The sequence below is a fragment of the Hypanus sabinus genome, chromosome 6 (assembly GCF_030144855.1).
Source record: "Hypanus sabinus isolate sHypSab1 chromosome 6, sHypSab1.hap1, whole genome shotgun sequence".
Taxonomy (NCBI): domain Eukaryota; kingdom Metazoa; phylum Chordata; class Chondrichthyes; order Myliobatiformes; family Dasyatidae; genus Hypanus; species Hypanus sabinus.
Window position 1 is genome coordinate 15,423,017 of NC_082711.1, and position 27,146 is coordinate 15,450,162.

Below are 27,146 nucleotides of genomic sequence, written 5' to 3' on the forward strand. Positions count from 1 at the left end.
CTGTTCTTGCAACCAAAGTGGATAACCTCACATTTATCCACATTAAATTTCATCTGCCATGAATTTGCCCACTCACCTAACCTACCCAAGTCACCCTGCATCCTCTTAGCATCCTCCTCACAGCTAACACCGCCGCCCAGCTTCGTGTCATCCGCAAACTTGGAGATGCTGCAATTAATTCCCTCATCTAAATCATTAATATATATTGTAAACAACTGGGGTCCCAGCACTGAGCCTTGCGGTACCCCACTAGTCACTGCCTGCCATTCTGAAAAGGTCCCGTTTACTCCCACTCTTTGCTTCCTGTCTGCCAACCAATTCTCTATCCACATCAATACCATATCCCCAATACTGTGTGCTTTAAGTTTGCACACTAATCTCCTGTGTGGGACCTTGTCAAAAGCCTTTTGAAAATCTAAATATACCACATCCACTGGCTCTCCCCTATCCACTCTACTAGTTACATCTTCAAAAAATTCTATAAGATTGGTCAGACATGATTTTCCTTTCACAAATCCATGCTGACTTTGTCCGATGATTTCACCTCTTTCCAAATGTGCTATTATTACATCCTTGATAACCGACTCTAGCATTTTCCCCATCACCGATGTCAGACTAACCAGTCTATAATTCCCCGGTTTCTCTCTCCCTCCTTTTTTAAAAAGTGGGGTTACATTAGCCACCCTCCAATCCTCAGGAACTAATCCAGAATCTAAGGAGTTTTGAAAAATTATCACTAAAGCATCCACTATTTCTTGGGCGACTTCCTTAAGCATTCTGGGATGCAGATCATCTGGCCCTGGGGATTTATCTGCCTTTAATCCCTTCAATTTACCTAACACCACTTCCCTACTAACATGTATTTCTCTCAGTTCCTCCATCTCACTAGACCCTCGATCCCTTACTATTTCCGGAAGATTATTTATGTCCTCCTTAGTGAAGACAGAACCAAAGTAGTTATTCAATTGGACTTCCATGTCTTTGTTCCCTATGATCAATTCACCTGTTTCTGACCGTAAAGGACCTACATTTGTCGTGACCAATCTTTTTCTTTTCACGTATCTATAAATAAGGGGTAGTTTAAGAATAAGGGGTAAGCCATTTAGAACAGAGATGCGGAAAAACTTTTTCACCCAGAGAGTGGTGGATATGTGGAATGCTCTGCCCCAGAAGGCAGTGGAGGCCAAGTCTCTGGATGCATTCAAGAGAGAGTTAGATAGAGCTCTTATAGATAGCGAGGTCAAGGGATATGGGGAGAGGGCAGGAACAGGGTACTGATTGTGTATGATCAGCCATGATCACAGCGAATGGCAGTGCTGGCTAGAAGGGCTGAATGGCCTACTCCTGCACCTACTGTCTATTGTCTATAAAAGCTTTTACAGTCAGTTTTTATGTTCCCTGCCAGTTTTCTCTCATAATTTTTTTTCCCTTTCCTAATTAAGCCCTTTGTCCTCTTCTGCTGGTCTCTGAATTTCGCCCGGTCCTCAGGTGTGCCGTTTTTTTTTGCAAATTTATATGTTTCTTCTTTGGACTTGATACTATCCCTAATTTCCCTTGTCAGCCATGGGTGCACTACCTTCCCTGGTTTATTCTTTTGCCAAACTGGGATGAACAATTGTTGTAGTTCATCCATGCAATCTTTAAATGCTTGCCATTGCATATCCACCGTCAACCCTTTAAATATCATTTGCCAGTCTATCTTAGCTAATTCACGTCTCTTACCTTCAAAGTTACCCTTCTTTAAGTTCAGAACCTTTGTTTCTGAATTAACTATGTCACTCTCCATCTTAATGAAGAATTCCACCATATTATGGTCACTTTTACCCAAGGGGCCTCGCATGACAAGATTGCTAACTAACCCTTCCTCATTACTCAATACCCAATCTAAAATGGCCTGCTCTCTAGTTGGTTCCTCAACATGTTGGTTCAGAAAACCATCCCGCATACATTCCAAGAAATCCTCTTCCTCAGCACCCTTACCAATTTGGTTCACCAATCTATATGTAGGTTGAAGTCACCCATTATAACTACTGTTCCTTTATTGCATGCATTTCTAATTTCCTGTTTAATGCCATCCCCAACCTCACTACTACTGTTAGGTGGCCTGTACACAACTCCCACCAGCGTTTTCTGCCCCTTAGTGTTATGTAGCTCTACCCATATCGATTCCACATCCTCCAGGCTAATGTCCTTCTTTTCTATTGCGTTAATCTCCTCTCTAACCAGCAAAGCTACCCCACCTCCTTTTCTTTCCTGTCTATCCCTCCTGAATTTTGAATATCCCTGGATGTTGAGCTCCCATACTTGGTCACTCTGGAGCAATGTCTCTGTGATCCCAACTATATCATATTCATTAATAACTATCTGCACATTCAATTCATCCACCTTGTTACGAATGCTCCTCACATTGACACATAAACTCTTCAGGCTTGTTTTTACAACACTCTTAGCCCTTATACAATTATGTTGAAAAGTGGCCCTTTTTGATTTTTGCCCTGGATTTGCCTGCCTGCCACTTTTACTTTTCACCTTACTACTTTTTGCTTCTACCCTCATTTTACACCCCTCTGTCTCTCTGCACTTGTTCCCATCCCCCTGCCACATTAGTTTAAAGCCTCCTGAACAGCAGTAGCAAACGCTCCCCCTAGGACATTGGTTCCAGTCCAGCCCAGGTGCTGTTTATACCGGTCCCACCTCCTCCAGAACTGGTTCCAATGCCCCAGAAATTTGAATCCCTCCCCCTTGCACCATTTTTCAAGCCACGTATTCATCTGAAATATCCTCCTATTTCTACTCCGACTAGCACATGGCACTGGTAGTAATCCAGAGATTATTACCTTTGTGGTCCTACTTTTTAGTTTATCTCCTAACTCCCTAAATTCACCCTCTAGGACCTCATCCCGTTTTTTACCTATGTCGTTGGTACCTATGTGCACCACGACCACTGGCCGTTCACCCTCCCATTCCAGAATGTCTTGCAGCCACTCAGAGACATCCTTGACCCTTGCACCAGGGAGGCAACATACCATCCTGGAGACTCATTTGTGGCTGCAGAAAGACCTATCTATTCCCTTTACAATCGAATCCCCTATCACTATAACTCTCCCACTCCTTTTCCTTCCCTCCTGTGCTGCAGAGCCACCCATGGTGCAATGAACTCGGCTGCTGCTGCCTTCCCCTGATGAGACATCTCCCCCAACTGTATCCAAAACAGTATATCTATTTAGGAGGGAGATGACCTCAGGGGACTCCTGCACTACCTGCCTACTGCTACGCTGTCTAGTGGCCACCCCTTCCCTTTCTGCCTGTGTTGGCTTTATCTGCGGTGTGGCCGACTCACTGAACATGCTATTCACGACTTTCTCAGCATCGTGGATGCTCCAGTATGAATCCAAACGCAGCTCCAGATGCTCAATGCTGTCTGCCAGAAGCTGCAGTTAGACACACTTCCTGCACACGTAGTCGTCAGGGATACTGGAAGTATCCCTGATTTCCCACATGCTGCAGAATGAATAAACCACGGGGCCAATCTCAGCTGCCAAGACCTACCCATACTTGCCTCAACTTTTGAATCTTTCTCTTTGAAAGGAACTTGGAGTTCTCACTTGGAGTGAAGCTCGTCCGCTGCCTCTTCTTGTCGAAGCCTCTCGAGTCAAAGCCTCAAATCTCCACTCCTTCACTGGCCCACTCACTCACTAGCTGCTTTCCACAGGCCGCTCCGCTTGGCGTAACCCTCTATTTATTTGTTTGATCTTTTCAAACTGCTTGGCCACCTGACCTCGATTGCCCTATCAGCTGCTTTCTGCTGAGTCTGAGCTATTCAAATCTTGATTGTCTAATCAACGGCTTTCTGCTGAGCTGTTCAAATCTTGATTGACTTGATTGCACAGTCCAACTGCCGAAACTGCCAGAATCTCTCGAGTCAAAGCCTCAAATCTCTACTCCTTCACTGGCTCACTCACTGGACGCTTTATACATGTTGTACTGGAATGTCCAGGGGACTTTAGTTTGTGGGGGAAGGTTAACAGTACTCTTACAGAACTAAGGGGAGTACAATTACCAATGCTGTACATCTTCTAAATGTTGACTCCCACCTTTCCCTTATGGAAAAAACATGCAAAGTCTGGCTGGCAGGCCTGATTGCAGCTAAGAAGATTGTAGTCCAGTGTTGGAAACCTCCTCGTGATATTTCAAATACTCACTGGCTTCAGAGCTTTTTGGACATTTCTTACCTGGAACTATTATCAGCAAAAGTAAGTGATGCATGACCATACACAAACTAAATGTGGACAAATTTGGTATCGAACTTAAAAGGACTTTTGTTAGAATAGGAATGCTCTGTCTGTGTATGCACTACTATTCAGTTGGTTGCTGGAGGGGAGAGGGATGGGGGTGGAGAGGGAGGGGCGGGGATGAGGAGTGGAGGGGGGATGGTGATGAGGGTTGGGGGGTGGGTGGTTAAACAGTCAAAATGTAATTGGCAACTGGTTGTATTGAATGTAATTTGTTGGAGTTGCAATAAAAAATTAGTGATTTAAAAATGTAGCTTATTTCCCTGTCTAATATCTGCAGTGAGGTCCAGCTGTCAATACCCACTATTTGAGTACTGATTTCCCCCTCCCTACCAAGGAGAAGATACTAGGTAACTAGGTAGTTTAAATACAATTTATTTTATTTTTAATGATACTCATTTACGTTTAGACAAATAGTTCCTAACACACATTTAAAATTTAGAGGATTTCTGATTTATAATTACAGAAAAACTTATAAACTATGAAGGATTTCCAAACACTGGTTCAATGCTTTTGAACTAAAAGAACAAACCAATGAGTTTTAGACAAACGAGTTGTCCATCGCAGAACTGAAGGTTGATGAATGAATCCTAGTTCTTCTTTCTGTCACCCCATCTTCCTGTCATTCTCGTCATTCCTAAAAATCCACAATGCTTTTTAACATTTATAGATTTTGCTACTGGTTGACATTATCTGCATATGATGTTTTTTAGAGACCTTTGCTGTGATGAAGTAATTTGCACAGATGGTCTTTTTTTCCAAATACATCAAAGTATTAAAGAATAAAAGAGAGAAGAGAGTGGATATTGAAGTAGTAAAGGGGCACAAAGAAACAAAAGATAAATTGAATAGGTATTTTACCATAATCTGCTTTTTGGAAGGTACTAGCAGTATGCCAGAAACTCAAGACTGTCAGGAGCAGAAGTGAGTGCAGTTGCTATTAATAAGGAGAAGATGCTTGGGAAGCTGAAAATTCTGAGAAGACATTGGTGAGGCCTAATTTAGAGCTTTGTGGATAAGTCATCTGGACCAGATGGACTGCACTGAGGATTCTGAAAGAGGTAGCTGAGGAGATTGTGTCGGCATTAGTAATGACCTTTCAAGAATAACTAGATTCTGGCATGGTTCCAGAGGACTGAAAAATTGCAAATGTCACTCCACTCTTCAAAAAGAGAGGGAGGCAGAAGAAAGAAAATCATAGGACAATTAGCCTGATGTCAGTGGTTGAGAAAATATTAGAGTCAGTTGTTAAGGGTGAGGTTTTGGGATGCTTGGATGCAAATGATAAAATAGGACAGAGTCAGCATGATTTCCTTCAGGTGAAATCTTGCCTTACAAATCTGTCATTATTCTTCGAGGAAATAACAGGCAAAATAGACAAAGGAGAGTCAGTGGATGTTGTTAACTTGGATGTTCAGAAGGCCTTTAACAAGATGTCGCACATTTAGCTGCTTAACAAGAGGCTGTGGTATGACAGGAAAGATACTATCATGGATTGAGCATTGGCTGACTGGCAGAAGGAAAAGAGTGGGAACCTTTACTGGTTGGCTGCTGGTGACTAGTGGTGTTCTGTAGGGGTTGGTGTTGGGGCCACTTCTTTTCATGTTATATGTGCAACACCCTGGTTAAGTTTTTACTGCTAATGCTGTAGGATATTTCATGTAGTAGCTTTCTGTAAAAGCAGTGTGTAAAAGCAGAGCTTCTTCTCCCAGAGAGTTGTGGAGGTGTGGAATGCACTGCCTTGGAAGACGGTGGAGGCCAATTCTCTGGATGCTTTCAAGAAGGAGCTAGATAGATATCTGATGGATAGGGGAATCAAGGGATATGGGGACAAGGCAGGGACTGGGTATTGATAGTGAATGATCAGCCATGATCTCAGAATGACGGTGCAGACTCGAGGGGCCGAATGGTCTACTTCTGCACCTATTGTCTATTGACTATTGTCAGTGTGTCTTGCTAATAGCATGTTTGGGTTTCAGGTAAAGATAGGGGGCTGTGATGTTCAACGTAGGAACGTTGTGTCAGCCAATCAGGATAGTGGAATTGGGAGAGGGTTCTATAGAAAGAAGGGTAGAGAGAGATTTGTGACAGACACTGGTGGGGTTTGTGGTCTTTTTGGCACAGAAGACTGGAGGGAAGATGGCTGAGGATGCTGTGGGAAGGAGTGTTCCCATTGCACATGGTGCTTTGTGCAGATGAATGACTCCAAGGAGGAAGGGCCAATACTTTAGAGAGAGCATCCTTTTGTTCAAGGTGGATTTTGAGTGATGTTCAGGATATGGTGTGTGCTTTCACGCAGCCTATGGTTCCAGAGCGTGAGTAAAAGACAACTTCAAGGTGAGCTCCACCAATGTACTAATTTCGACTGGTAAATTGTAATGGGCCCTTTTATTTGTTTTCCCTTTTCTTTATGTTTCCTACTAACTGTTTGATAAAGCTGAAGTTTGTAAATATACTTCCTTTATAATTTTATGCAGTGTACGATTTGTTATTTCTTGCCGACCTACAACTATGTATGGGCAGTAGTTATGCAGCATTTGCTCAAATCAAGGTTTCTTTAATCAGAATGTCACAATGTTCCTGTATGGTTGAACCCCAAACCATACCGACCCTAGACACCTACTATTTATGAAAGGTGGCTATCTCACCACTGAATCCTGTGGTTGTTAGCAGAAATGGCAATGCACCACATTTCCATATGAATTGACGGCTTTATGGCCAAGTTTTTGGGTGATATGAAGATAGGTGGAGGGGTAAATTGGGCTTTTTGGCACATCGTGTCTGTTCTGCCATTCCATCATGGCATATTTATTATCCCTCTCAATCCCATTCTCCTGACTTCTCCCCATAACCTTTGATGGCCTGACTTATAAAGAACCTGTCAACCTCTGCTTTAAGTATGCTCAATGACTTGGCTTCCATAGTTGCTGTGGTAATGAATTCCACAGATTTACTACCCACTAGCTGAAGAAATTTCTTATCTCTGTTCTAAATGGACATCCCTCTATTCTGAGCTTGTGCCCTTTGGTTCTAGACTCACCCACTACAGGAAAATCCTCCCAACTTCCACTGTGTCCAGACCTTTCAATATTTAATAGATTTCAGTGAGATCCCCTATCATTCTTTTAAACTCCAGCAAGTACAGGCCCAGAGCCATTAAACACTCGTCAGATGTTAACTTTGTTCTGGGAATCATTCGTACGCCAAATCATGTGCCAAATAGCTCAATAGCCCTATGTCTTATCTTCTAAAAGCCTCTGAGGACATAAATCCCAGACAACCAAAATTAATGCCGTGTGGGCTGACTCTTGACTACACAAATATCCCAACTATTGATCGATCAGCTATGCCTGCGAATATGTTTGATGTGCTAAGTGACAAAATCAGTTTGCTCTGCAAGCTTCCTTGAACTCAGTCATAATGGTGCAAGTAACTTAGCCAGTATTGTCTGGTTTGATGCAGGCCAATTAACATAACCCCATTGTTTTACATTGACTAAACCTGGGCCAAAGAGAAGCCAAGCAAGGACTATTGATTAGAAGTTTAACTTTGTTTGAAAACAACTCTAACCCTCTGGAAATATCACGCTGCTGTGCAGTTCTAAAAAGCTGAAATCAGCAGTAAGCATCTCGGGCCCTAGAAAGTTAATATCCATCACACTTGGAGTCTAGGAGCTAGAGGAGGTCCTTATTGTCTACTTTGCTTCAAGAGGGGATCTTGACAAACATGCTAATATGCTGGAACATGTTGATGTTAAGAAAGAGGATGTGCTGGAACATTTTTAAAAATATTAGGATAGATAAAAGTCCAGGGCTAGATGGGATATACCCATGTTACTATGTGAAATTAGAGAAGAGATTGCTGTGCCTTTGTCAATGTTTTTTTTTGTGTCCTCACTGGCCACTGATGTAGTATTAGAAGTCCTTTGTTCAAGAAAGGTAATAGGGATAATCCTGGGAATTATAGACCAGTGAGTCTTGAATCAGTGTGCCCAAACAATTGGAAAGGATTTTATGGACAGGATTTATGAGCATTTGGAGAAGCATAGTTGGACTAGGGATAGTCAGCATGTGAGGGAAAGATCGTGCCTCATGAGCCTGACTGAATTCTTTGAGGAGCTGACAAAACAATTTGATGAAGGTAGTGCAGTAAATGTGGTGTTTATGGATTTTAGTAAGGTGCTTGACAAGGTTCCCCATGGTAAGCTCACTGAGAAAGTCGGGAGGCATGGGATCCAGGTAAACTAGGCTGCTTAGATTCAGAACTAGCATGCCTACAGAAGGCAGAGGGTGATAGTAGATGGAGCATATTCTGCCTGGATGTTGATGACCAGTGGTATTCCATGGGGATCTTTCCTGGAACCCCTTTTCTTTGTAATTTTTATGAATGGCTTAGATGAGGAAGTGGAAGGGTGGATTAGTAAATTTCCAGATAACATGACGGTTGGTGGTATTGTGGATAGTGTAGAGTTAGCTTGCCCACAGAAGGCTAAGAGTGATAGCAGGTGGAGCATATTCTGCTTGGAAGTCATTGACTTGTGGCTGAGTTTACAACCCTCTGTAGCCTTTTACAAACTTGTGCACTGGTTCCTCCATTAGATTGGCACATGAGTATGTAAATAATGTTGAGATATAGACCATGTTCAGACAGATAAGATTTGGTGTCATTATCTTAATTAGTTCAGCACGACATCTGAGGGTGAGATGTCAGCTCTTATACTGTGTGTCTATGTTCTAATGAAGTCCAGCATCCAATATGCTTTCTTAATCAAATTACCTAACTGCCCTGTCTTATGGGGACGTGGCATGTTCTGCCAGCCTTAAGGAACTTGAGCTTTAGTAGCCTTGGTGGAGTAAGTACTTTAAGGGGTGTTATTTCCCTACAACCATTGATTGAGTTCAAGTACTAGGTGCAAGGTGAATGGCAACTGAGAACAGGAAGAGTATCTAGGATGGCTGTCTCTATGCCAGATGGTGTTGTGAAGGTGGGCACTTGCTGGACATTGAATGGGATTTACTTGATATGCAGTTCCTGAGCCTACACATGGTTCTTATAGGGTGGTACAGTTGATATGGGGTGCTGTACGTATACCACCCCAATGCCCTGGAGGAGCACCTTGCCCGTGCTGGTCTGTAAGAAGGCTATTACAAAGGTACCTTTTGAATGATAGCCTTTCTCAGCATGGAGTGGTCAGACTGTCCCAGGAACCAATTTTGATGACCATAGATTACCAGCTCACAAAGGAAGGTGGCACTTTACTATTAGTGGTTAGGAATGCTGCACCTATCTTTCTGATGGGTTGGTGAACATCACTCACCTGGTTGATTGTATCTGAGAGTCAGTGTATAAGATCAAGATCAAGCAGGGGACCAGCTCATTAGCTGTTAAACACTGGAGTGGGACTGGTGACCTTTTGGGTGCAGGGAGGCCAGTGGACTATTGTAATACACTGGGAGTTGACTAGTGGGTTTACAGTACTGGGTACTGTGTTTTATATGTAGTTTAGTTAGGAGTTTGTGGGAGTCATACTAGTCACAGAGTTCAATCATGACTTTTGCAACTTTTGAAGGGAGGAGTGTCCTGTGGGGGCATGGCTTATTCTTCCTGTTGAAAGTCGCTTCCATCGTGATTGGTTAGCTTAAAAACTGCTCCGCTTTTCCCATTGGTTAGCTGCCTGGTGTCCAGTTTCAAATATCCTGGGTATTTAGAGAGCACGTGTTGGAGCTTCTTTCTCTCTTTGCCTTTGTGTAAGGCAAACAGTGCACATAGACGTTGGGAAGGTTTGCTCTGCATGGGCTTTTAACTAAGTATGTTTATTGAATGTATGTTTGATGAATATTCAGCATTGTAGTTTCTGTAACTTGGGGAACATGAATGCTTGGTTGAATTTTTACTGTTTGTAAATAAATGATTAATATACTTATTTGTAGTCAGTGTTCTGTCTTACTTGCCAGAGCCGCGAACCTGATTCAACATTATATGCTGTCCTTCCTCTAAGAATATTGGACTTGATCAATAAATCCCTTCTATATATTGTATTCCTGGCAGTCTCTTGCATCTCCTGTAAGGTAATGTGACTGGGAGAAATGTTCATAATTTACAACTGCTGACATTGAGCTAGGGTTTTGCTTTAAGAGGCAAGAAAATGTGTTACGGGTTTCATTAGACATAAAATGCCTCGTTTTGTTTTATTTGCAAAAACCTACATTCATGACTCCAATGTTCGAGGACAATTCTGGAATGATTGAATATGTTGGCCAACACAGTCACTTTGAAACTGCTGGAGTTTTGTGAGCAAAGTGATATCGCTTGTTTTGTATACGCTGCGGCCCAGTTTGCTCTGTGAGAAATCTCTGTGGATGATACAGAATTCTGCTATGGACTATAGGGAGCTTGGTAAAATGGTTGATAGTCTTCACTCAGCTGGACTGCAGTGCATTATTCCCTCTCCTTTCTCTACCTCAATAAGCCCAGTCAGCAAGGCCCTCAACAGAAGGATGCCCACAGCTGCAAAAGAGACATTGCCAGGCCTGTGTTTTTACCATGCTCACTTTGGTAGGAATGCTAGGAAGTGCTGACCACCTTGCAGCTTCAACAATGCCATGCATCAGGACATCAGAGGTCTGTGAACACTGTGGGTTCCTGCTGCCAGGGTCATCTACCGTACATTACAGACATCCTTTCAGGGTGACACTTCTTATGTGACATGGATGCTCAAGTACAATGTTGCCAACATCACCTATTGGTGAGAAAGCAAAGCAATGAAACCTCACTGGCACCAATGGCAGCAAGATCCTGACTTATGGGACATGATGGGTGATGCTTTGCTTCAGTGGGCAATGTTAACCAAAGTGGCTAGACCTCTGTTCAGTGCAGATTTTCTGTGTGCCCTAGGACTGTTGGTCGATCTTAAGAACTACTGGCTTGTGGATGTCAAGGACTTTGGGTCGATATCCTGCTCCCCAGTAACTTCTTCACAGCAACTCTGTCAAGCGCATGCACCACTGCATGTGAGTTTACTCGACTGTTGGATCAATTCCCAAATCTCACCAAACCCACATTCTCTGCCATGACCACTTGGTCAGCTTCTCAACAATGTTCCACCTTAGTAAATTCAATTCCTTTTCACCTATTCCTACCTCCTATCATGGCATACAGCACCCTTGGGTTCCTGTTGACCTACATTACACCTCATTTGTTATTGTCCACCATGATACACACCACCATCCCTTTAGGCCCCCTTATGATGGCCCATTCCTTGTTTTGGAACAGGAAAAAAAGACATATCATACATAAGAGAGGTAAACCTGAAAGGATTCCGGTAGATAATGTTAAACCAGCCCCCAAGATTTGAAGTATCCTACTACCATTACAACATAACCGTGAGTATGTCAACACATCTGTGGACAAACCAGAGGGACCTGCAGTTCCTTCACCCATGGAACATACAACCCTAGCCAGGCAGCTCATCCGAGGTCCAGACAGGCTCATAATGCTGGTTTTAGTGCATTCTGAGGGTAACATAATTGGGAGAAATATACATAATTCACAACCACAACTAAGCTGGGATTCACTTTAAGAAGGTGGTCTGTCGTGATGACGTTGTTACATTAAGATTTTTAGCGCATTTTTGTGTTTAGGTTTTGGAGTTCAAGAAAATACATGTATGGGTGTAACTCTTTCACCAGGGCTTGTATACAAACTCAGCTTGTTAGCTAACAGCCACATGACTCAGCGGTGAGAAAGTCACCTTTCATAAACAATATATGTCTAGTGTTGATATGATTTGGGGCTTGAACCAAACAGGAACATTGGGAATTCCGATTAAAGGAACCTTGATTTGAGCAAATGCTGTGTTAAGTACATCCATACACAATTATTGATCAGCAAGAAATAACAGATCATACCATATAATCATATAACAATTACAGCACGGAAACAGGCCATCTTGGCCCTTCTAGTCCATGCTGATGCTTAAACTCACCTAGTCCTACTGACCCGCACTCAGCCCATAACCCTCCATTCCTTTCCTGTCCATATACCTATCCAATTTTACTTTAAATGACAATACTGAAAACAAAAGAAGATGGATAATAAAGTTAAAGAGTTGGAAGTAAAAGTCGAAGAAAACACTTAAAGAATAGATAAGATAGAAGACAATAATTTTGCCTGGACAACAAAAAGAAAACAGATGTTGGAAAAAATAGATGCACTTGAAAACTGTAGTAGATGAAATAATATCAAAATTGATGGTCTTATGGAAGGTACAGAGGTAGAAAATACAATAAAATTCTTTCAAGAATGGATTCCAAAAATTTTGGAAGTGCAAGAAGGAAGTCAAGTAATTGAAATTGAAAGAGCACACAGAGCTTTAAGACCAAGACCTCAACTAGATCAAAATTCAAGATCAATTTTGATAAAATGCTTAAGGTACCAAGATAAAGAAATGATCTTGAAGACAGCTACTCAAGGTGCTAAAAAGAGAAATGGGCCATTGATAATAGAAGGGAAAAGAGTTTTTTTTTAATCCAGACATAAGTTACGATCTTCTGAAGAGGCAGAAGGAATTTAATCCAGTGAAAAAAATCTTTATGGGAAAAGGGCTATAAATTTTTATTGAGTTACCCAGCAAAATTGATAATTTTCCTGGATAACAAAGAAAGAAGATTTTTCATTGACTACCGGAAAGTGGAGAAATTTGTACAAGAATTACCTGATGTCCACGAAGAGGAGTAAAGAATTATAGAAATGAAATGGACTAATGATGAAGACTAAAACAAGGTTGGACTTGATGGACATTTATAAGAAAAAAAAATAGTCCAGGAGTATTAATTGGGAGTAGAAACATTAATTATTTTCTTTTTTTTTCTCCTCTAATATATTTTCTTTTTTTTTCTTTTGTGGGGGAGCTGGAGGAGCTCCTGATCGATGGTTGCGAGTTTAATGTGCACAATCATGGCGATTGCCATGACCCGTAAAATGGGGGAGGGTAATGTTCTGTTCTTTTTATTCACAACATTAGTGGGGGGTATTTTGTTTTATTTTCTTATATATTAGTTATCTTTCTTCTATTTTTCTTCTTTTTTGCCTGGATGGTTGGGAAGAGACTCATAGCAACATGGATAATTTTAAAGAGTTCCCAAGGTATTATGAATGATTAATTTACTTAATTTTTTAAGCTTTAATGTTAATGGAATTAATAGACCTGTGAAAAGAAAAAGAGTTTTAACATATATTAAGAAAATGAAAGGAGATATAGCTTTTTTACAAGAAACACATTTAACAGAAACAGAACATAAGAAATTAAAGAGAGATTGGGTTGGAAATGTCATTGCAGCTTCACTTAATTCAAAATCGAGAGGAGTTGCAATTTTGGTTAATAAATCTTTACCAATTAAAATACAAAATGTAATAATTGATTCTGTGGGGAGATATGTGATTATACATTGTCAAATTTTTTCAGAATTATGGACTTTTATGAACATTTATGCACCAAATGAAAATGATGCAAAATTCATACAAGAAGTTTTTTTGAACTTGGCTGATGCTCATGATAAAATATTAATAGGTGGAGATTTTAATTTTTGTTTAGATCCAGTTTTGGATAGATGAACTAAAGTTGCTACAAAATCAAAAGTAATAAAACTAACTTTATCGTTAATGAAAGATTTAAATCTGATTGATATATGGAGAAAAATTAATCCAAGAGAAAGAGATTATTCATTTTATTCAAATAGACATAAAACTTATTCAAGGATTGATTTTTTTTATTATCAAAAATATTCAAGATAGAGTGAAAAATGTGGAATATAAAGCAAGAATATTGTCAGATCATTCCCAAGAATATTGTCAGATCATTCCCCCCTGATAAAGACAATGATAATGATGGATAAGGAGGAATCGATCTATAGATGGAGATTTAATTCAATTTTATTAAAACGTCAAGATTTTTGTGATTTTATGAAAAAACAAATTCAATTTTTTTTGGATACAAATTTACATTCAGTTGAGGATAAAATTGTATTATGGGAAGCGATGAAAGCATATTTAAGGGGTCAGATTATAAGTTATACATCTAAAATTAAGAAGGAATACACAGCAGAAATAGGTCAGTTGGAAAAAGATATAAAGTTAGAAAAAGAATCTCAAAGATATATGACAGAAGAAAAACAAAGACAACTTGTTAATAAAAAATTACAATATAATACACTCCAGACATATCATACAGAAAAAGTAATTATGAGAACTAAACAGAAATATTACGAATTAGGTGAAAGATCACATAAAATTCTTGCTTGGTAGTTGAAAACAGAACAGGCTTCTAAAACAATAAATGCAATTAGAACAAGTGTAAATAAGGTTACATATAAACCTTTAGAAATTAATGAAACTTTTAAAAAAATTTTATACTGAACTATATCAATCAGAATCACAAAATAAGATTGCTGAGATAGATAAATTTTTATCACAAATAACCCTTCCAAAATTAAATTTGGAAGAACAGAAAGGATTAGATATGCCCTTTACATTAAAAGAGGTTGAAGAAACTTTCGGATTACTTCAGAGTAATAAATCCCCAGGAGAAGATGGTTTTCCTCCTGAATTTTATAAAAAATTTAAAGATTTATTAATTCCTACTTTTAAGGAATTAATATACCAAGTGGAAAGAATGCATAAACTCCCACAATCTTTTTTAACAGCGATCATAACTGTATTGCCAAAAAAAGGTAGAGATCCTTTAAAACCAACATCATATAGGCCTATTTCTTTGTTGAATACAGATTATAAAATACTAGCAAAAATTTTATCTGATAGAATATCTAAATATTTACCAAAATTAATACATATGGATCAAACAGGTTTTATTAATAACAGACAATCAATGGATAATATAACCCGGTTACTTAGTATAATTCATTTGGCACAAAAAAGAGAGGAAATGAGTGTGGCAGTTGCTTTGGATGTAGAAAAAGCATTTGATAGATTGTAAAGGGATTTTTTATTTAAGGTATTGGAAAAATATGAGTTAGGAAAATCTTTCATACAATGGATTAAAACTTTAAATACTAATCCTCAAGCTAAAGTAGTTACAAATGGTCAGATTTCAACACCATTTTGCTTAATGAGGTCAACTAGACAAGGCTGCCCATTATCACCTGCTTTATTTGTATTGGCAATAGAACTATTAGCTGAATTAATTAGAACAGATTCAGATATTGGGGGCTTTAGAGTTAATCAAGAAGAATATAAGATTAATTTATTTGCTGATGATGTTTTGATTTATTTAACAAACCCATTGCAATCTTTGCAAAGATTATCTTTTAGATTGGAAGAATATGGGAAAGTATCAGGGTATAAAGTAAATTGGGATAAAAGTGAAATTTTACCCCTTACCAAAGGAAATTATAATCAATGTTGATTAGTAACTCAATTTTGATGGTCAATAAATGGGATAAAATATTTAGGTATTAGAGTTGATAATTATGTAAAAAATTTATATAAACAAAATTATTTGCCACTATTAAAAAAAAGAGGATCTTGATAAATGGATGATGTTACCAATAACATTAATAGCTAGAGTTAATGCTGTAAAATGAATATATTTCCTAGATTGCAATATTTATTTCAAACTTTACCAATATAATTACCTCAGAAGTTTTTTCAAGAACTGAATAAATATATAAGGAAATTTCTTTGGAAAGGAAAGATGTCAAGAATATCATTGGAAAAATTGACATGTAAATTTGATTTAGGAGGGTTACAACTTCCAAATTTTAAGAATTATTATAAAGCAAATCAACTTAGATTTATTGCGTCTTTTTTTTGATGAAGAAAAACCGGCATGGATTAGAATAGAATTAGATAAGATAGGAGAAAACATACCAGAAGATTTTATATATAAATGGGAATCCAAATGGATACGGGAAAAAAAGAATCTCCTATATTAAGACGCTTGATTGATTTATGGAATAAGGTAAATATGGATGATGAGATAAAGAAATCTTTACTAGCAAAAAGAACTTTAATTCAAAATAGGCTTATTCCTTTTACAATGGATAATAAACTTTTATATAATTGGTTCCAAAAGGGGATTAAATATATAGGTGATTGTTTTGAAGGAGGTATATTGATGTCGTTTGGTCAATTAAAAAATAAATATAAAATATCAAATAATACTTTTTTGTTATTTTCAATTAAAAGCTTATTTACGAGAAAAGCTGGGTCAAACAATGTTGATGCCAAAACCTAGTAAAATAGAAATATTAATTCAGAAAGGAAAAATTTAAAAATTTACATCTTGTATGTATAATTTGATTCAAAAACAGACAATTAAATTAGGAATTCATAAATCAAGACAAAAATGGGAATCTGATTTGAATGTTAAAATTTATGGAAAAAATTGGTCAAGATTATGTTCTGATAGTATGAGAAATACAATAAATGTTCGACTTAGATTAATACAATATAATTTTTAACATCAATTATATATAACACCACAGAAAATAAATAGATTAAATTCAAATATGTCTGACCAATGTTTTCGATGTAATCAAGAAATTGGTACTTTTTTACATTCTACTTGGTCTTGTTTTAAAATTCAACCATTTTGGATAAATCTAAGACTTTTATTGGAACAAATTACTGGAGTACAACTCCCACATAGTCCAGTATTATTTTTATTAGGAGACATTGAAAGGACAATACAGAAACTTAAATTGAATAAGTATCAGAAAAAATTTATAAAAATAGCATTGGCAGTAGCCAAAAAAGTTATAGCAGTTACTTGGAAATCTGATTTATATTTAACTATGGATCATTGGAATAATGAAATACATAGTTGTATTCCACTTAAAAAAATTACATACAATCTAAGAAATGAATATGATATATTTTTGAAAATTTGTTTCCCATACTTACAAAAGATAGGATTAAATACATAGGTCCTTTGAAGATAAAATTATAAAGTAATTGGGGAAAGAAAAAATAAATATTAAAATTATTTTGAACTCCATGGAGCATGTGGGGATCCTCCGATATCCAGGCAATCTTTCTCTTCTTTCTCTTTTTTTTTCTTTCTTTAGACAAGGATTAAGGGGGGGGGAGGGTTAATATTATTTTTCTTACTATTTTATTATCACATTTATTCTTACAATTTTCTAAAATTTAATAAATAAATAATTTTTGAAAATGACAATACTGAACCTGCCTCTACCACTTCTACTGGAAGCTCATTCCACACAGCTACCACTCTCTGAGTAAAGAAATTCCCCCTCGTGTTACCCTTAAACTTTTGCCCCCTAACTCTCAAATCATGTCCTCTTGTTTGAATCTCCCCTTGTCATGGTCCTGGAAACCAAGTCTCCCAGGTCCTGATTCTACACTCACTATGGAGATTCTGCCTCCTGATCCTGCCTCTGCATCAGAGTCCTGCACTTGGGTACATTTTCCTGCCACGTCTGTGTCACCGAACAATCGGGCCCGCCATGAACCCAGCGGACTCGGATCCCGTGCAACAGGTCCTTGCCAGCCAGGGCCAGTTACTGGGCGCCCATGACCGATTGCTCCGGGAAATTATGGAACACCTCCATACGCTGGCCACAAGTGTGGGGAAGGTCAGTGAGCGGATGGACCGGATGTCCATCTTCCTTAGTCCGTCACACCCCCCAAGAACTCCGGCCGACCCATCTGGGCAACCTGGACTATCTATGCCCCTGGAACCAGCAACAAGATCCCCTCAAGAGCCGTATGTTCCAGAGCCAGAACCCTATGCGGGGGACCTAGGGAGGTGTAGGGCATTCCTCCTACAATGCTCCCTGGTTTTCGAGCAACAGCCACAAACATATGCATCAGATAAGTCGAAGATCGCGTACATCATGGGGCTGCTGTGAGGGGATGCCTTGGCATAGGCTACGGCTATTTGGGACAACCAACCCGAGGTTTGTGCCTCCTTCCCACCTTCGTCTCGGAACTGCGGAAGGTTTTCGAATAGCCCCTTCACGGAAAGGACGCCACCAGACGCTTGCTGACCCTGTGTCAGGGTCCACGGAGTGTGGCTAAATACTGCATCGAATTCTGCACCCAAGCAGCCGACTCAGGATGGAACGACAAGGCCCTACGGGAGGTGTTCTGACAGGGTCTCACAGAAAGGATTAAGGACGAACTGGCAGCGAAAGATGACACGGACAGCCTGGATGTGTTAATCTCTTTAACGACCAGGCTGGACAACCGGTTGCAGGAGCATCGGAGGGAAAGGACTAGTCACCCAGCTCTTCGGGTAAATCCACGCTCCATTTCCCCACCTTCCGCCAATTCACCTTCCTTGATTCCCCTCAAGTTTCCTTCCTGCTCCATCTGTCCACATCGTTCTGGAAGAAGAACCAATGCAGCTGGGTTGGACAATACTCCCTTCAGCCCCCCAAACCTGGATGCAGAACCCAGCCACTGTGATCTTCCAGTAACAGTCCTTGCCCCTATCGGCCCTAGTTGATTCCGCCGCTAAGGGCAATCTGTTGGATGAGGACGTAGCCGCCCGGGCTGGAATACCTCGGGAACCACTCACTACCCCCTTGGAAGCCTGGGGCCTGGACGGTAGGCTGCTGGCTCAGGTATCCCACTGCACTCCGCCCTTAACACTAGTCCTGTCCGGTAACCACCAAGAGAAGGTTAGATTCGATCTAATCCACTCACCTCAAGCCCCAGTGGTACTAGGATACCCATGGCTGGTCCACCACAATCCCCAGATCAACTGGACTGCCGGGTGGATGGCCAGATGGAGTCCGGCATGCCACGCCCACGGTCTACAGTCAACCCCACTTCCCAGGGAAGCTCTGGCGACCCGCCAGTCTCTGAAGACCTTGACCTCTTCAGGGGACCTGCTGGATACCACCACCTGAGACAGGTGTTCAGCAAACAACGAGCACTTGCCCTGCCTCCAGACTGCCCTTATGACTGTGCCATCGACCTTCTCCCTGGGGCCCCGCTACCCACCAGTTGCCTCTATAATTTATCGCGACCAGAAAGGGAGGCCATGGAGAAATACCTGGGCGAGTCCACAGCGGGTCTCATCAGGCCCTCTTCCTCCCTGTGGGTGCCGGGTTCTTCTTTGTGGAAAAGAAAGATGGATCGCTTCGCCACTGCATCGATTATCAAGGCTTGAACAATGTAACCATTAAGAACAAATACCCACTACCTCTCATTGGTTCAGCCTTCGACCCGCTACACGGAATGACCATTTTTCCAAGCTTGACCTATGGAATACCTACCACCCCGTTAGGATACGGGAAGAGGATGAGTGGAAGACAGCCCTTAACACCCCTCTGGGCCATTTTGAATATCTTGTAATGCCATTTGGCCTTACTAATGCTCCTGCCGTTTTCCAGGCCTTCATCAACAATGTGTTAAGGGACTTCATTAACCATCTCATGTTCGTCTATCTAGACGACATCCTGATCTTTTCCCGCAGCCTGCAAGAACATGTTCGCCACGTCCGTAGAGTCCTTCAGAGGCTGTGGGAAAACCAACTGTTTGTAAAGGCGGAGAAATGTGAATTTCATGTCCCTTCAGTCAGCTTCCTAGGATACATCATCGAAGACGGGAGGTGAGAGCGGACCCAGAGAAGATCCGTATGGTGGAGGAATGGCCTAGGCCCACCACCCGTAAGCAACTCCAGTGGTTCCTGGGGTTCGTGAACTTCTACCGCAGTTTTATCAGGGACTATGGTCGGGTGGCAACCCCCTCACCTGGCTTACCTTGCCCTCCACACCCTTTTCTTGGGACACCAAAGCGGAAGCAGCATTCACTAACTTAAAGAGACGCTTCACCACCGCCCCCATCCTGATCCATCTGGACCCGTCCTGACGATTCATCGTGGAGGTGTACGCTTCAGATTCCAGGGTAGGAGCAGTCCTGTCCCAACGGTCTGGTATGGATGAAAAGGTTCACCCCTCTGCCGCCTTTTCCTGCCAATTGTCCCCCATGGAACAGAATTATGATGTGGGAAATCGAGAGTTACTGGTGGTCAAACTGGCGTTGGAAGAGTGGAGGCACTGGCTGGAGGGGGCAGAGCATCCATTCGTTGTCTGGACAGATCACAAAAACCTGGGGTATATTCAGACTGCCAAGTACCTGAACTCCCGCCAGGCCTGTTGGGCATTATTCATTGGGCGATTCAAGTTTACCATCACTTACCGCCCAGGGTCCAAGAACAGAAAGCCAGACGCGCTCTCCCGCCAATATGACTCCAGGGAGGACACCTCTGGTCCAGAAACTATCATCCCCCACCCCCCCGTCCTGCGTGGTGGCCTCCCTCACCTGGGAAATCGAGTCCGTGGTAAAAGAAGCCCAATGGGATGACCCAGACCCACGTATGGGACCCAGCGATCGCCTCTGTATGCCTGAACGCGTCCAATCTCAGGTACTCCAGTGGGGGCATGTGTCTCGGTTTGCCTGCCACCCCAGAAGTAATCGAACCCTGGCACTCCTGAGAAGACATTTTTGGTGGCCCTCCATGGAGGCAGACACCCGCTCCTACATCGTGGCATGTCCCACTTGTGCCAGGGGGAAGGCCTCTCATCGGCCGCCTGCAGGATTGCTTCGCCCCCCCTGCCTGTTCCTGGCTGCCCATGGTCACACATCGCCCTGGACTTCGTTACAGGTCTGCCCATTTCCCCCGGAAATAAGACCATTTTCACCATGGTAGACAGATTTTCAAAGGTTGTGCATTTTGTGGGCCTACCTAAACTCCCCTCGGCCCAAGAGACCATTGACCTCCTTGTCCGTCACGTTTTCTGCCCCCATGGAATCCCCGCCGACATCGTCTCGGACCAAGGTCCCCAGTTCATCTCCAAGGTGTGGCGAGCATTCTGCCGAGCCTTGGGTGCATTAATCAGCCTATTATTCGGCGTCCACCCCCAGACAAATAGACAGACGGAGCGGATTAACCAGGACCTGGAAGCAACATTGCGTTGCATGACCGAAAACAACCCAGCCACCTGGAGTGACCAACTCGTGGGTCGAGTATGTCCACAACTCCCTCGTGAGTTCAGCCATAGGAAAGTCCATGTTCGAGTGCTCGCTGGGGTACCAGCCCCTGTTGTTTCCCGCACAGGAAGCAGAGATTGCAGTACCATCCGTCAGCAATCATATCGACCGATGCTGCAGGATTTGGGAGGAGACACATGTGGCCCTAGCCTGTTCGGCAGATCGTTACAAGGAGACAGCCAACTGACACCGGAGTACCAACCTGGGCAGTTGGTATGGCTGTCCTCCAGAGACATTCTGCTCAAGAATGAGCATAGAAAATTCACTCCTCGCTTCCTAGGGCCATTCAGGATCGAACAGGTTATCAATCCTATGGTGGTCTGACTGAAGATACCAAGTTCCCTATGCATCGACCTTACCTTCCATGTTTCCCAAGTTAAACCAGTCTCGGTCAGCCCCTTGTGTCCACCGCCCGAATCATTGACAACCATCCAGCTTACACCATCTGACGACTACTGGATGTGTGCCGAAGGGGCAGAGGGTTCCAGTACTTGGCGAATTGGGAAGGGTATGGTCCAGAGGAGCATTCCTGGGTTCCCCGCTCCTTTATCCTGGACCATTCCCTCATCCAGGACTTTTATCAAGACCATCTCGACAAGCTGGGAAAGTTGCCAGGAGGCTCCCTTTGAGGAGGGGGTACTGTCATGGTCCTGGTTGGCACTTCCCACCTTTTCCCTTTCCTCCCTAATTGGTTCTTAATCCCCACACTTGATTCCCAATCTTTCCCAATTCCTCTCAATCACCAGCACCTGGTTTCCATTAGCCACCAGAGGATAAGACTCCGACAGCTCCAGTCAGCCCTTGCCAGATTGTTGGTTAACTCTCAGAGAGAAAGAGAGGAACCTTGCTCCAAGTCTTCAACCCTGTATCTCTCCATAAACCAAGTCTCCCAGGTCCTGACTCAGCCTGGTCCCAATTCTACATCCGCTACGGAGATTCTGCCTCCTGATCCTGCCTCCGCATTGGAGTCCTGCACTTGGATTCATTTTCCTGCCACGTCCGTGTCACACCCCTACTCTCAATGGAAAAAGCCTATCAACGTTAACTCTATCTATCACCCACATTATTTTAAATACCTCCATCAAATCCCTCCTCAACCTTCTACGCTCCAAAGAATAAAGACCTAACTTGTTCAGCCTTTCCCTGTAACTTGGGTGCTGAAATCCAGGTAACGTTCTAATAAATCTTCTCTGTACTCTCTATTTTGTTGATATCTTTCCTATAATTCGGTGACCAGAACTGTACACAATACTCCACATTTGGCCTTAACAATGCCTTGTACAATTTTAACATTACATCCCAACTCCTATACTCAATGCTCTGATTTATAAAGGCCAGCATATCAAAAGCTTTCTTCACCACCCTATCCACATGAGATTCCACCTTCAGGGAATCCATTATTCCTAGATCACTCTGTTCTACTGCATTCTTCAATGCCCTACCACTTATTATGTATGTCCTAGTTGGATTATTCCTACCAAAATGTAGCACCTCACACTTATCAGCATTAAATTTCATCTGCCATTGTTCAGCCCACTCTTCTAACTAGCCTAAATCTCTCCGCATGCTTTGAAAACCTACTTCATTATCCACAGCGCCACCTACCTTAGTATCATCTGCATACTTACTAATCCAATTTACCACCCCATCATCCTGATCATTAATGTAAATGACAAACAACATTGGACCCAATACAGATCCCTGAGGCACACCACTAGTAACCGGCCTCCAACCTGTCAAACAGTTATCCACCATTACTCTCTGGCATCTCCCATCTAGCCACTGTTGAATCCATTTTACTACTTCAATATTAATACCTAACAATTGAACCTTCCTAACTAACCTTCCATGCAGAACCTTGTCAAAGGCCTTACTGAAGTCCATATAGACAACATAAACTGCTCTACCCTCATCAACTTTCCTCATAACCTCTTCAAAAAATTCAATAAGATTTGTCAAACATGACCTTCAATGCACAAATCCATGTTGACTGTTCCTAATCAGACCCTGTCTATCCAGATAATTATATATACCATCTCTAAGAATACTTTCCATTAATTTACCCACCACTGACGTCAAACTGACAGGCCTACAATTGCTAGGTTTACTCTTAGAACCCTTTTTAAACAATGGAACCACATGAGCAATACACCAATCCTCCGGCACCATCCCCATTTCTAATGACATTTGAAATATTTCTGTCAGAGCCCCTGCTATTTCTACACCAACTTCTCTCAAGGTCCTAGGGAATATTCTGTCAGGACCCAGAGATTTATCCACTTTTATATTCCTTAAAAGTGCCAGTACTTCCTCCTCTTTAATTGTCATAGTTTCCATAACTTCCTTACTTGTTTCCCTTACCTTACACAATTCAATATCCTTCTCCTTAGTGAATACCGAAGAAAAGAAATTGTTCAAAATCTCCCCCATCGCTTTTGGCTCCACACATAGCTGTCCACTCTGACTCTCTAAGGGACCAATTTTATCCCTCACTATCCTTTTGCTATTAATATAACTGTAGAAACCCTTAGGATTTATTTTCACCTTAATTGCCAAAGCAACTTTGTATCTTCTTTTAGCTTTTCTAATTTCTTTCTTAAGATTCTTTTTACATTCTTTATATTCCTTGAGCACCTAATTTACTCCATGCTGCCTATATTTATTATAGATATCTCTCTTTTTCCGAACCGTTTCCAATATCCCTTGAAAACCATGGTGCTCTCAAACTTTTAACCTTTCCTTTCGACCTAACAGGAACATAAGGATTCTGTACCCTCAAAATTTCACCTTTAAATGACCTTCGTTTCTCTCTTACATCCTCCCCATAAAATAAATTGTCCCAATCCACTCCTTCTAAATCCTCTCACATCTCCTCAAAGTTAGCCTTTCTCCAATCAAAAATCTCAACCTTGGATCCAGACCTATCCTTCTCCATAATTATATTGAAACTAATGGCATTGTGATCACTGGATCCAAAGTGCTCCCCAACACATACCTCCGTCACCTGACCTATCTCATTCCCGAACAGAAAATCCAACACTGCCCCTTCTCTAGTCAGTACGTCTATGTATTGCTGCAAAAAACTATCCTGCACACATTTTACAAACTCCTTTTACAGAATGGGCTTCCCAGTCTATGTGTGGAAAATTAATATCTCCTACAATCACAACCTTGTGCTTACTACAAATATCTGCTATCTTCTTACAAATTTGCTCCTCCAATTCTCTCTCACCATTAGGTGGTTTATAATACACCCCTATAAGTGTTACTACACCTTTCCCATTCCTCAATTCCACCTGTTATGAAGGATGAACAGCTTTGATGGGCAGAAGGGTGCAAGGTTGCCCATGTCCCCCTCCCCTGGGAGAATTACAAACCATTACTGTTGCCAGGCTGTTAATGAGAGAGAAAGAGATGGAACAAAACATACTGGGACTGGAACATTTGCTTCAGACAAGGGAGAGATAACACCGGGGGAGAGAGACCATATTAGGACTCCTGTAAGACTTACGGCTCCGGAGAGGGCTGTTTACTTGGTACTACTCTGTTCATTAAAATTCCTCAGTGGATAGCTGGAGTGGGCTGGTTTGATGGGCTAAGCCATTCAAAACTGATTGACACCTGAGACCCCATGAGTAGGGATAAAAGTGAGGTCTGGGGAGACACCCCTCAGACGCACCAAAAGACACACTAGTGAGCACTGTTTATGTGTTGGAACCCACGAGAAAAGTGTGGGGCATCGGAGACCGAATGAAGGATCAGTCAATTTTAACTCAGTGTTTATAGCGAGGCCGGTGGGGCTTGTGTGTGTGTCCACCCTTGCCTGGGTGACGAGTCCACCATAGAAGAACGGTCTAGCTAAAGGACAGAGGGGTCATACCTGATTGGCCACAACAACACATCGACGGATCAAGAACGTAAAGGAAGGTTTGACTGGCTGTCACTGTTTGCTCGCCCTCTCTCTCTCTCCAACAATTACAACACATCGACCAACAACTACCTCAGCCTGTATGAACTGAACTGAACTTTATATTCACATATGACAATTCATTATCCCCTCAACGATAGAGCTTGTTTATTATTGATTATTATTATAGCCACACTTGTAGGTTTAGTATTGCTAAAGTGTATTATCTACATATTTGCATTGTTGATATTGATTTGTATATTTTTTACTAATAAACACTGTTTTGAAAATAGTACCAGACTCCAACGGGCACTTCTATCTTTGCTGGTAAGGGGCACGTAACACACCCAAATAGTCTCCCTAGATGAGCCTTCTAATTTATCCTGCCAAAGCACCACTGTAATATTTTCTCAGAAAAACAATGCAACACCTCCTCCTCTTGCCCCTCCGATTCTATCACACCTGAAGCAATGAAATCCAGGAATATTTAGTTGCTAATCACACCCCTCCTGCAACCATGATTCACTAATAGCTACAACATCATAATTCCAGGTATCAATCCACGCTTTAAGCTCATCCACCTTTTTTACAATGCTCCTAGCATTAAAATAGATGCATTTAAGAAACTCTCCACCTCTTCCTCTCTGTTTATCCCTTACTTTATTATCTTTTTCTTCCTTCTCCCCTACATCTTCAGTCTGAGCACTCCCCTTCTCTATCACCTGCCTATCCTCCTTCACACACTGTCTTCTAGCTTTCTCTATTTGTGAAGTAACCTCCTTTCCCCTAGTCTCTTCAAATTGATTCCCACCCCACAACCATTCTAGTTTAAAGTCTCCCCAGTAGCCTTAGCAAATCTCCCTGCCAGGATATTAGTCCCCCTAGGATTCAAGTGTAACCTGTCCTTTTTGTACAGGTCACATCTGCCCCAACAGAGGTCCCAACGATCCAGAAAGTTGAATCCCTGCTCCAATCCCTCAGCCACGCATTTTTCCTCCACCTCATTCCATTCCTACTCTCACTGTCGCGTGGCACACGCAGTAATCCCGAGATTACTACCCTTGTGGTCCTTCTTCTCAACTGCCTTCCTAACTCCCTATATTCTCCTTTCAGGACCTCTTCCCTTTTCCTACCTATGTCATTGGTACCTATATGTACCACAACCTCTGGCTCCTCACCCTCCCAATTCAGGATATCTTGGACGCAATCAGAAACATCCCAAACCCTGGCACCAGGGAGGCAAACTACCATCCGGGTCTCCTGATCATGTCCACAGAATCGCCTATCTAACTATTGAGTCCCCTATTACTACTGCCTTCCTCTTCCTTTCCCTACCTTTCTGAGCTACAGGGCCGGACTCTGTGCTGAAGGCATGGCCACTGTTACTTGCCCCAGGTAGGCTGTCCACCCCCCCCACCCCAAAAGTACTCAAACTTATTGTCAAGGGGTACAGCCACTGGGGTACTCTCTAGTACCTGACTCTTCCCCTTCCTAACCGTGACCCACCTGTCTGCCTCCCATGGTCCTGGTGTGACCACCTGCCTGTAACTCCTCTCTATCAACTCCTCACTCTCCCTGACCAGATAAAGGTCATTGAGCTGCAGCTCCAGTTCCCTAACACGGTCCCTTAGGAGCTGCAGCTCGGCGCACCTGGTGCAGATGTGGACTTCCGGGAGGCTAGGAGACTCCAGGACCTTCCACATCCGACACCAAGAACAATAAGCTGCCCTCACACTCAAACTTCCCCTTTCCTCAAATAACAGGAAAAACTGAAACCTAAACCTACCTTGCCTTGCCCATTTCTACCTAAGCTCATTGAGCCAAAGCCCTTAAGCCTTCACTCTGCTTCCGGCTCACTCCGCTGCCTGCTGTATAAGGCTGTGTCCTTTTTAAATCTCCCCTGCTTC

General features: G+C 42.0%; 1 long non-coding RNA gene across 1 annotated transcript in view; it reads right to left on the reverse strand.

Moving 5' to 3' along the window:
• Positions 1 to 17,236: 17,236 nt before the first annotated feature.
• The window catches only part of LOC132394966 (uncharacterized), a 64,850-nt gene continuing 54,940 nt past the window's right edge, over positions 17,237 to 27,146 (reverse strand). Inside the window, exon 4 of the long non-coding RNA XR_009512464.1 lies at positions 17,237 to 17,368. This is a non-coding gene — a long non-coding RNA (uncharacterized LOC132394966). The remainder of the gene's footprint in view (positions 17,369 to 27,146) is intronic.